The sequence below is a fragment of the Penaeus japonicus genome, unplaced genomic scaffold (assembly GCF_977035675.1).
Source record: "Penaeus japonicus unplaced genomic scaffold, GWHDUDI00000001_assembly GWHDUDI00000007, whole genome shotgun sequence".
NCBI lineage: Eukaryota > Metazoa > Arthropoda > Malacostraca > Decapoda > Penaeidae > Penaeus > Penaeus japonicus.
In genome coordinates, this window is record NW_028234409.1 from 19437320 (window position 1) to 19449819 (window position 12500).

The 12500-nt window shown below is 49.7% G+C and overlaps 1 protein-coding gene across 10 annotated transcripts in view; it reads left to right on the forward strand.

Moving 5' to 3' along the window:
* Positions 1 to 12500, forward strand: part of Sulf1 (Extracellular sulfatase Sulf1) — a 170580-nt gene that overhangs the window by 18104 nt on the left and 139976 nt on the right. For 2 of the 10 annotated variants that reach the window (XM_086538532.1, XM_086538535.1), the window contains exon 2: positions 1867 to 1907. The exons of 6 other annotated variants lie outside the window; for them this stretch is intronic. The gene's annotated coding sequence lies outside the window, so the exon portion shown is untranslated. The remainder of the gene's footprint in view (positions 1 to 1866; positions 1908 to 12500) is intronic. 2 more of the 10 variants (XM_086538537.1, XM_086538534.1) reach the window with 1 other exon arrangement.

A 12500-nucleotide genomic window follows, 5' to 3' on the forward strand; every position in this document is an offset into this window, starting at 1 on the left:
CTCTCTGCTCTCCGTCTCTCTCTCCTCTCTCCCCGCTCGCTCTCCCTCTCTCCCTCGCCCGCGCCCTCTTCACCTCGCCCTCTCCCTCGCCCGTCTCCCGTCTCTCCCTCTCGACCCCTCTCCCCTCTCTCCCTGCTCGCCCTCTCTGCCCGCTCTTCCCTGCTCTCCCTCTCTCCCTCTCTCCCGCTCTCCCTCTCTCCCTCGCGCCCTCGCTCCCTCTCTCTCTCGCTCCCTCTCCCTCTCTCCCTCTCTCCCGCTCTCCCTCTCCCTCTCTCCCTCTCTCCCGCTCTCCCTCTCTCCCTCTCTCCCTCTCTCCCGCTCTCCCTCTCTCCCTCTCTCCCTCTCTCCCTCTCTCCCTCTCTCCCTCTCTCCCTCTCTCCCGCTCTCCCTCTCTCCCACACCAATCCTTTCCCGTACGACCAAACTCTTACGTCTCTTCCCCCCCTCGTCTACTTCCCGCTCCATCTCACCTAAACCCTAAATGCAGGTTCCGACTCCCGGGCCCACGCTTCCACACAAATGCTCCAAATAAGCGTATAACTCCCTTACTGCAAACAATACAACGCTGAGTATTTCTATTGCCACATTACGTACCAAAAAACCATAACGCAAACGCTATCTGCCTACCACTACAAACCGCCAACCACCTCCGCTTGCACGTGTACAATGTGGAGAAAGATAAAAGAGGGACAATGTGGAGAAAGATAAAAGAAAAATAGATCGAGGATTGAAATATCCAGCGCTACCACCTTCACTACAAGATCGTATGAATAGAGGTAACAGGAAAGTCACAACCTACACTTCGTGACATTAAAAATGATGGATCAGAGTCATTTGCGATAGATAAAGGATAGACAAAAGGTGGATAGAGGAGGTATTCCGCGAGATGGGAGTGGCTCTTCTGGGCCACACTAATGAATGAGTAATGGGCTTGGAGCAATTATGAGTAAGACACGGGACTCACGGAAAGAGGAAATATGAGGGCGGGAGAAGTGCCTCAAATGGAGGAAATGATGAGATATGATGACTGGGCAGGGGAGTCAGCGCGGTGGAGATGGCGGTAGTAATGAGTGCTTCCGACGAGACGGGAGAGGCGAGTCATCACTGCGCCACCGGAACACGTACAGCTGTTAGTTATTAGCTGGAGTCGGAGGAAAGGTGACGAAATCACTGACTCAGGAAGGAGGAGAGCGGAGGGAGGGGAGGGGGAGGAGGAAGAGGAAGGAAGAGGATGGAGGAAGAGGATGGAGGAAGAGGGAAGGTAGGAGGGAGGAGGGAGGGGATAGATGGAGGAGGAAGAAAAGAATGAAGAGGGAAGAGAGAGGAAAGAGAAGAGAGCAGAGAAGAGGAGGGGGAGAGAAAGGGAGAGGAAGGGGAGAACAGGAGGATAAAACAAACCGAGGGAATAAAAAAAATAAGAACCGGAACTGGAGCAAGAAAAGTAATATTTGCATATTTGCCTTTCTTTTTTTTTTCTTTTTGCATGTAGTAAACAAGGAGGTCACTTTGGAATGAATCAAAATGTTCTGCCGTTTCTACTGCCCTTTGCGGACTTGATCGCTTCTGGGGAAGGTCGATATCGCGCGTGTGGTCCACGGGGCAGAAACAATGCACTTGGGGTCCTAGTTTGCGATATCCTTATGGTACTATTTCGAACGCTGTGAGAAGTCGTTTCATTTTATTTATTTCCATCTTCCAGTATTTTTGTGTGATCAGTTGACGTAATGTGCTGCTGTGAGGAACGGTCACATGCCCTTACATATCGCTTTTATGAGATGATAACGAGTCATGGTTTAAAAAATGTTGCACAATTTTTTATTTTCTATTTTTTTATTTTTGCGTTAATTGCTGCTCTTTACTTTTCAGGTAGGCGTACCAAGGCCATCGCATGTCGTAAGAAACAGTCTGTGAGTATTTATTTACATATATATTGTATCTTCAGTGGTGTTCGTATAATTTGACATACGCATTGAATGTCATTTGATGTTCACCAGTGTTACTCATGACACGGCCCTATTTATCAACATTTGCTTGAATACGACACTGCCCAGCCCTAGAGATGAAGGAATTTGCAATTATTGTGCCAGAGGTGTGCACCTGCTATGTGTCCAGCTTTCAATAAGCCGCACGGGCTTATCCGGCTGGCTCTGGGGTCTTTTCTGTGGGAACGATTGTTTTGGTTCATGCGACTTTACTGGACTGAGTGTGATGTGCATATGTTGGTCATTTGGTCCATTTGGTATGGAGCACCAGACTCCCCCGCGCTCAGTGCTTGAATCGTGTTTGGAATGGAAAGAAGAAGGGATTGATGCCGGGAGATATGTTGATGCCTTGTGCGCAAGAGGAGATGGATGGAGGGTTAAAGAAGAAGGCGGTGGGTGAGGGACACGGCCATGATTCGGAAAGAAGACAGGCTGGAGGGTGATGGGAAGCAGGCACAGTGGGCGAGCGTAGTAGTGGCAAGGCCAGCGGTGGTAAAATATGTAGATACCTTCTCCGGGGTCATGTCACTCAGCTATCAGATAAATAACCCGTTCTGCCGAGGGGGTAGACAGTCAGTCCTTCATATGTTTCCTGGCAAAATTTTGCAACGAAACAAATTTCTGGCCGGCTTATTCGGCAGAGAGTAGGCTTTTTTCGGGCTCGGTGATCACGTGATGGAAGGACCTCGCCCTCGCGTGGCCGCGGCTTTCCAGCGCCTGAACGTTTGATGCCTCATGCATTCCGCAGAATTGCTTGTAGGCTGCGCAGATCACCGACTGTCTGCCCTTAAATGGTTGACGGATTCATTACTGTGTGGCTAAAGATGGTGGGCGCAGGGAGGAGCGCTGCAGTGTTCGCCAGTTTTTGTTGCAATTATCGCGCCGTTGCAGTTTTTGCAAATCCCTGAGCAGTAAACTACCTCTTAGGGCCACGCCGAAGGGAAGTTCATGAGCTTAATGCGAATAGTTCGATTTTTAGGCATGAAAAAGTGGTTCGGTCGTGCGGGCTATCTGCCTTTTAATTGCCGGAGCCACCGATGGCCGAGGGAGAGTTGACAGATGAGATGTTCTGGAAATTTATTTTGCACAATGAATTAGCCGAGTATTGAGTGAGCGCCCGGTCCTTGTGAGCTTTAAAGGAACAGATCCGAAGGGCAATCAAAGGGGATCTGGGAATGTTAAAGGAAATGGACGAAGAATTTTAGAATTTCAGAAGGCTTTTGGGTCTTCCGCGGTGCCGTAATGGATCTCCAGGAATAAAACTGAATTTCCGCGCATGCTTGCTAGATCATTGATAAAGCTTTAGAGGGAGGCAGTTAGAATGTAGCTTCATGATCCAATAACCAGCCATCGCGGGAAATATTTTAACTGCATCATACTTTGGAGGTATTTCATCAGATTATCCTTGTCAAGCGCATTTCTCCAAATTATCTATCATTGTATTTAAAGAATTTTCTTTGAACTGTCAAGTTCCTGATCCCTGGTGTGAAATGCAAAGGTCCTGGCGTTCCTCGCCAGTCCTTTTCAAGCCACGCTCGTCCGTCATAAGTACCGCAATCTTTCATAAGCCTCGCCGGGCCGTCACGAGCCCAGCCAATCCCGCCGAGTGTCCTCAGGTCCTTCTGAGGCTTGTCCTTCGTAAGCCCCAGTCCGCCCACGATCCACAGTCTCTTGAGCCTCTCCCAGGCCTCTTCCTTAGTCTCCCACAATGGCTAGGAGATCGAGAGTGAGGATCAGACTTGCAGATTAGGCCTTAGGAGCGGGCGGGCGAGCGCCAGCCAGCAGGCTCGGAGCTTCATCGGCCAGCAATCGGGACGAAGGTACCATTATTGTGGGTGCTTTGTGTGGGAGGGAGCCAGAGAGACTACAATCGGGTGTCGGGAATGATCTGATCTTCGTCCTAATTGAGGTTCCAGCGAGGTGGGTGTCCGCAGCCGGATAATTCCGTTGCTGCGGCAGTGTAATCGCTATGGCTGAATGTGTGGTTTCACTGGCGGGCGAGGGAGCAAGTGAATGGAATCGGTGCGCGCTGATGGAGCGGTTAGCGACGACTTCCTGACCTTCGTGCAATTAGAGATGCGCTGCCAGGTTTGGGATGAGTTCGGCGCCTTACCGTGCTGGCCGCAGCAGTAGGCGGCGCGCTGTTTGTTCCAAGATGGCTCGCCGCTGGAATACCAATGGCCATGGACGATTGACCTAACGACAGCTCAAGCAGCTGTTTTAGCAGAGGTGAGGGATTGCAAAACGTTATCTACAATCACGCGAATCCTTGCGGTCTGCAAGTGCACCTCGCTGTATGAATATGGAAATGTTAAAGCTAACATTAACTTCAGTGTTAGAGTATAGCAGGGAGATATTTCACCCGGCATTTCAGAGGATCGTCTGCGTGGAGGAGGCGATATTGCTGAGTCATGCAAGTGAGGATGGTTGCCTTTATGTTTGTTTGTAAACTTTGCAGTTTTTGCGAATGGTGTTTAGCTTGCTGGAGATTTTCTAGTTTGAGATTAGTTTTTTTTCAAGTGGTTGGATGTATTGAGGTGAAATTTTCTGTTCAAGATCCGCGAACGATACTGTTGCTTATTTGTAGGAGGGAAGAAAAGGGAAAGGGAAGAAAATTGGTTTGAGGAAAGGAAGGAGAATGAGGTTCGACGGTGGAGGAAGAAGAGGGAGATGGATATGGAAAGAAAATGAAAGGGATTGGGGAGGCGGATGCATATGCAAAGTAAACGGAGAGAGAATAAATAAAACAAGAGCAGGAAGGTATCTCGAATTTAGTTTTGTATCGGGAATATCGTAAAATTCATCTAATCTCGAGCACAGGCGTAGAATGAAAGCAAAATGGTGTAACATTATTTATACAACCTTTGTTTATATACAATTTAAACCTCTGTCGCATCCATGTTACTTGGAGATTTGTAGATATAGCAAAACATTCATTCAGGTTAAAAAGGGAAAGAGAAAAACGAGGCCTTACTCTTTTATTAATCAAATGACATCTTCAGGAACGTTAGAATGATAAAGTTCATACTTTTTAAAACAGGCAATAAAAACGTCTGTTCAATGGAAGTTTTTTAAAGAGACGACGGATTTCCGCAAATGAATATGTGCGAGTCCCAGTCGGCAGCCGCGTGAGAGTTGTCTCCATGTTAGTGCGATGATGGGGGAAATTGAGGACGGCGAGGGAGGGAAAGGGAGAGGGAGAGGGAAAGGGAAAGGGAAAGGGAGAGGGAGAGGGAAAGGGAGAGGGAGAGGGAGAGGGAAAGGGAAAGGGAAAGGGAAAGGGAGAGGGAAAGGGAAAGGGAGAGGGAGAGGGAGAGGGAAAGGGAAAGGGAAAGGGAGAGGGAAAGGGAGAGGGAGAGGAAAAGGGAGAGGGAGAGAGAAAGGGAAGGGAAAGGGGAAAGGGGAAGGGAAAAGGTAAAGGGAGAGGAGAGGGAGAGGGAAAGGAAAGGGAATGGAAAGGGGAAAGGGAGAGGGAAGGGAAAAAGGAGAGGGAAAGGGAAAGGGAGAGGGAAAGGGAGAGGGCGAGGGAAAGGGAAAGGGAGAGGGAAAGGGAGAGGGAAAGGGAGAGGGAAAGGGAAAGGGAGAGGGAGAGGGAGAGGGAAAGGAAGATTGCGAGGGAGAGATGGGAATTAGTGGGGATTGTTTTAGGTGATTACCAGCTGATGCAGGCATTGTGGTCTCTCGGGTCAGGAGAGACGGGTTAGGGGGGTAATAGGGTTGCTACGACCTTCGAGGTAGAGAGCTGGTTGATGAGGATGTTGTAATTCTCTCCTTTCTCTCCTCTCTCTCTCTTTCTCTTTCTCTTTCTCTTTCTCTTTCTCTTTCTCTTTCCCCTCTTCTCTCCTTCCTCTTTTTCCTCTTTATCTACTCTCTGTCTCCTCTCCACTCTCCCTCTCTCTCTCCCGCATCTCTCCTTCTCCATCTCCTCACACACTCTCCTGGCTCTCTCTCTCTCTCTCACCTCTCTCTTTCTCTCCTCTCCTCTCGTCCCCTCCCTCCCTCTCTCCCACCCTCCCTCCCTCGCTCCCTCTATCTCCTCCCCCTCTCTCCCTCTGCGCCCTCTCACCTCCCCCTCCCTTCCTCTCCCTTCCCTCCCTCCCTCACTCCCTCTCTCACTCCCTCTCCCAATCTCCCTCTCCCTCTCCTAAATCCCCTCTCCCTCTCTCCCTCTCTCTCCCCTCTCCCTCTCCCTCACCCCTCTCCCTCTCCCTCTCTCTCTCCCTCTCGCTCTCCTCTCTCACTCTCCCTCTCTCTCCTCTCACTCCCTCTCTCTCTCCCCCCCTCTCTCCTCTCCCTCTCTCTCTCCCTCTCTCTTTCTCTCCCTCTCTCTCTCTCCCTCTCTCTCCTCCCCTCTCTCTCTCCTTCTCCCTCCCTCCCTCCCTCCCTCCTCCCTTTCTCTCCCTCCCTTCCATCTCTCTCTCTATCTCTCTCTCTCTCTCCTCTCTCTCTCTCTCCCTCTCTTCCTCTCCCTATCCCTCTCTCCCTCCTTTCTCCTTCCCCCTCCTCCTCCCTCTCCCCCCCTCCCTCTCTCTCTCTCTCTCTCTCTCTACCCAACCTCTCTCTCTCATCTCCCTCCTCTCTCTCTCTCTCTCTCTCCTCTTCCTCACTCCTCTTCTCTCTCGTCTCCTTCTCCTCTCATCTCCTCTCCCTTCTCTCGCTCTCACCTCCTCTCATCGTCTCTCTCTCTCATCTCTCTCCTTCTTCCATCTCTCCCCCCCTCTCTCTCTCTCTCTCTCACCCCTCTCTCTCTCCCTCTCCACCCTTTCTCTCTCTCTCTCCCCCTTCTCCTCTCCTCTCGCTCTCTCCTCTCTATCCTCACTCTCTCCCCACTCCCTCTCCTCTCTCCCCCTCTCTTCCTCTCCTCCCTCTTCTCTCTCTCTCTCCTCATCCTCTCTCTCCTCTCTCTCTCTCCTTCTCTCTCTAACCTCATCTCACCTCACTCTCTCTCCATCTCCCTCTCTCTCTCTCTCATTCTCTCTCTCTCTCTCTCTCTCTTCCTCTAAACATAGTCTAACTTCCTCTTCCTCACCCTCGCTCTCTCTCTCTCCCGCTCCCTCGACCTCTCTAACTTCCCTCCCCTTCTCACTCGCCTCACCTCAACCGCTCTCGCTCTCTCTACTCTCTCTCTCTCTTTCACACCCACTCTCTCCTCTCTCCCTCTCACTCACTCTCTCCTCCCTCTCTCTCGCGCTCCCCTCTCAACCAGCTGCTCCACTCCTCTCTCTCTCCTCTCGTCGTCTCTCTCTCTCTCTCCTCTCTTCTCCTCTCTCCTCCCTCTCAATCACTTCTCCCTCTACTCCTCCTCTCCATAACTCTCTCTCTCCCGACTTTCTCTCTCCACTCTCACTCTGTCTCTCTTCTCCCTTCTCGACTCTCCTTTATCTCCCCTCGTCGTTCTCTCCATCCTGCTCACATCTCCTCCCACTGACCTTCTCTCTCTCTCTCTCTCCTCTTCTCATCTTCTCCTCCCCCCCTCTCTCATCTCTCCTCCTCCTCTCACTCTCTCCTTTCTTTCTCTCTTTCCGTATCTCTTCATTCTCTTTTCACGTTCTCTCTTCTTTCTCTCTCTCTACATCTCTCGGTCTGCTCTCTCTTACTCACTCTCTTCCTCTCCTCTCTCTCTCCTCTCCTCTCTCCACTCTCCATCTTCTCTCTCTCCTCTCTCTCCTTCTCCCTCTACTCTCTTCCTCATCTGTACACTCTCCTTCTCTCTTCTCTTCTCTCTCTCCTCCCTCTCTCACTCTCTCTCTCTCTTCATCCGTCTCCTCTTCATCTCTCTCCCCACCTCTTCGTCTCTGTCTTCCCCTCTCTCTCTCTCTCTCTCATCTCTTCACTTACTCCTTCTCTCTCCTCCTCTCCCTCACTCTCCCTCTCGTCTCACTCTCTCCTCTCTTCTCTCCTTCTCTCTCTCCTCCCTCCTTCATCTCTCCTTCTCTCTCTCTCTCTCTCATCTCCCTCTCCTCCCTCTCTCCTCTCTCTGACTTCTTCTCCATGTCTCTCTCTCTCCCTCTCCCCCCTCTCTCTCATCTCCTCTCTCCCTCTCCTCCTCCTCTCCCTTCCCCCTCCTCTCCTCGACCTCTCTCTCTCTCCTCTTCTATCTCTCTCTTTTCCTCTCTCCTCCTCTCCCTCCTCATCTCCTCACCCTCTCCACTCTCTTCCCTCTCAAGCTCTCACGCTATCTCTTCTCATCACTCGTCTCCTCCTCCACCGCTCCTCTCTTCCCTCTCTCTCTCTCATCTCTCCCTCCCCTCTCTCTCCTCTCCTCTCTCATCTCCTCTCTCTCTCTCTCCTCTCTCTCATCTCTCTCTCCCCTCCCTCTCTCACCTCTATCTCCTCTCTCCATCGCTCCCTCCCCTCTATCATCCCTCTTCGTCGCTCTCTCCCCCCTCTCGACTCCACTCTGCTCCTCTCTCTCTCTCTCTCTCACCCTCTCCTCTCCGTCACTCTCTCCCTCCACTCTCTCTCTCTCTCCATCCTTTCCCTCCTCCTCTCTCGCTCTCTTCATCTCCACTCTCCCCTCGCCCTCTCTCCTCTCCATCTCTTCTTCTATCTCTCCTCTCTCTCTCTCTCTTCTACTCCCTCTCCTCTCTCCCTACTCCAATTCTCCGTCTCCCCTCTCTCTCCCTCCTCTCTCTCCGGTCCTCCCCTTCCTCTCATCTCTCCATCTCTCTCTCCTCTCTCTCCTCTCCTCTCCTCGCTCTCCCCTCTCTCCCTCTCCCTCCTCTCTACCATCTCTCCATCCTCCCTTCCCTCAGCCTCTCTCTCTCTCTCTCTCCTCTCTCTCTCCTCCCTGCTCTCTCTCTCGTCTCTCTCTCTCATCTCATCACGCTCTCTCTTTCCTCTCTCTTCTCTCTCCATCTGCCCTCTCCCCTCTCTACCTCTCCCGCTCCCTCTCCTCTGCCCTCTCTCTCTCTCTCTCTGCCTCTCTCCCTTCCCCTCACCCTCTCTCTTCTTCTCTCTCGGTTCTCTCATTCCTATCTCATCCTCTCTCCTCTCTCCTCGTCTCTCTCTCTCTCTCTCTAGCTCATCTCTCTCTCTCTCCTCGATCCCTCTCTCTCTCTCTCTCTCTATCTCCTCTCTCTCCCCCATCCCTCTCACCCTCTCTCTCTATTCTCTCCATCTCTCAGTCTCTCTCCGGCTCTCTCTCAGCTCCTCTCTCTCTCACTCTCTCTCTCTCTTCTCTCTTCTCTCTGCTCTCTCTCTCTCTCTCTCTACCTCTCTCCTCTTCCTCTCTCTACTCTCTCTCATCTCGTCTCTCTCCGCGCTCTCTCTCTCTCTCTCCTCTCCTCTCTCCGCTCTACAGCTCCTCTCCTCATCTCTCTCTGCTCCCCTCTCCCTCTCTCTCTCTCTCGCTCTCTCTCTCTCCTCTCTCTTCCCTCCCTCTCTCCTCTCACTCCTCACCCTCTCTCTCTCTCTTCCTCTCGCTCTCTCGTCTCTTCTCTCTCGTCTCTCACCTCCTCTCTACTCTCTCTCTCTCTCTCTCTCTCTCTCTCTCTCTCTCTCTCTCTCTCTCTCTCTCTCCCCCTCTCTCCCTCTCTCCCTCCTTCCCTCCTTCCCCCTCCCCTCCCATCCATCCATCCATCCCGTACGCATCCCCGCCCGCCCGCCCGCCCGCCCGCCCGCCCACTCGTTTGTGAAGTGGAAGGTGAAGAAGGGCATCCGCCTACGCCTCGGGGAGCACTGAGATTCCACCTGCTATTAGCAAGAAACTTTGGATTTCCTTCACAGCGTGTTTGCAGACCCACGGCTTTTTTTCTAGGTTTCACTCGTACACAAAGGATGTTTGCATTAAGGGTTTTTCATATGCCCGTTTTTTGGTCATTATGAAAACATTTGCGTAGCTTTAGTGTTTCTTAGGGTTTTGGAGAGGTTGTGATGTATGAATGATATTTTCATTATGAGGTTTGCGGAGCCCTCCAGCCCGAAGGGAAGCATTGCAGTGTGAGGGAAAGGCTGAGTGTTGCCAAAGGATCTAAATGGCTGTGTCTGTGGCGACCGACGAACACATGGACTATTTCATGCCGGCGAAAGGAGGCTTGTGATTGGCTTCTATTGATATGTGTTCGCGGGTCGTGGCTTTATCTGACTGGTTCCCGCACGAGGATTATTGTGAGGGGGTGGCTGGTTGATTGGATGGAAGTGACTTTTATGAGGAAGTTTGGCTCTTTTGCGTTGGGCAGGCCGCTGTGGGGACGGCGGATAGCGCAGGCCCTTTTTTTGAGTTTTTTTTTCTTCTCTGTGCTTCTGCGATGGCGGGGGAAGTGGAGGGGTTAGCTGGATCTATAAAGTTAAAGAGAAAGAGAGAGAAAGAGAAAGAGAGAGAGAGAGAGAGAGAGAGAGAGAGAGAGAGAGAGAGAGAGAGAGAGAGAGAGAGAGGAAGAGAGAGAGAGAGAGAGAGAGAGAGAGAGAGAGAGAGAGAGAGAGAGAGAGAGAAAGAAAAGAGGAAGAAAGAGAAAGAGAAAGAAAGAGAAAGAGAGAGAGAAAGAGAGAGAGAAAGAGAAAGAGAAAGAGAAAGAGAAAGAGAGAGAGATTGGTAGAAATAAACAGAGAGAGAGATTGGTAGAAATAAACAGAAGTATGGCCATAGAAAGAGAGAGGAGCATGGAGAGTGGGAGAGGTAAAGAGGAAAGGAGATCTAACAGAGCAAGGGAAAGCTATGACTGAAGAAAGGAGATTCAGATGGATGGAGGGAAAGGAAAGACCAGGAAAAAAGCGAAAGAGGAAAGATAAAGTGTGAAAGCGAAGAGCAAGACATAGAAAAATGTCGATTTTGTGCAAAGATCTCCGGGCTTTACTCGTATTAACATGTATCCGCACGAGCGTGACGGCAAGGTGAATGTGCAAGCTTAAACGCTGGAAGCTTTTGATGCTGCAGACTTAGATTTGCATGTGCAACTTGCAGAGAAAGAAGCGTATCAGAGAAATAACGGCTGGTTACACTCGCGCTTCGGGCCTGTGTGCACCTTGCATTTGCTTGTTGTTTCACGGAGGGGGCGATGGAGGCGATATAGAGGGCCTGGCTCAGCGAGGAGGCGCCGACGCACTTTTCGACGTGGTGACTAAGCACACTTTTGCAGGGAAATGCACGCGAGTGATTAAGGACAAGTGAAAGCATGGAGGAGAGAGGGAGAAACATAGATGTCTTTTATACATACATACATACATACATATGTATGTATATTTATATTTATATGTAAATGTATATGTATATGTATATGTATATGTATATGTAAATGTAAATATAAATTAAATTTTATATATATATAAATATATATTAATATAATAAATATATATATATATATATATAATATATATATATATTTCATATATATATGTTTCATAGACATATACAGTGTTCATATGTTCATATTCTTCTTCTTGTTTCATATTCATATTCATTCATAGATTCATATTCACTTATTATACATATACATATACATGTACATGTACATGTACTTGTAAAATGTACATGATACATGTAACATGTACATGTACATGTACATGTACATGTACAGGTACATATACTATACATATACATATACAATAAACATATACATTTACATACATATACAAACATATACATTAATACATATATTATATATATAGAATATTTATATATATATATATATATATATATTATATATAATATATATACATATATTACACACACACACTCGCACAACGCACAAACACACACACACACAGTCACCACTCACACACACACACACACAACCGCACACACCCACACACACACACAGCACCACACACACACACACACTCACTCACACACACTCACACACACACCACACACACACACACACACACACACACATACACACACACACACACACACCCCCCACCATACACACACACACACACCCACACCCCCCCCACACACACACACACACACACACCACCCTACACCACACACCACACACACCCACACACAACACACACACCCAACACAACACAAACACACTCCCCACACACACACACACTCACCACACCACACTCACCAACATCACACACACTCACACAGCACACACAACCACAACACACACACAGCTCACACACACACACATAACACACCTACACACATACACCACACACACAACGCAACTCCACACTCACACTCACACTCACACTCACACACACACACACACTCACACACACACATCACACACACCCCACACACACACACATCAACACACACACACACACACACACACAACCACACACATCACTCACACACAACCACACACACACACACACACACACACCCACAAACACACACACTCACACACACACCACACTCACACTCACACACTCACACATCCCACACTCAACACACACCACACACACCAAACACACACACACACACACACACCATTACACACACCACCCCCAAAAACACACACCACACACACACACACACACACCACACACAACACACACACACACTCCCACACTCACCAGCACCCCCCACTCACACACTCACACACACACACCACATCACAC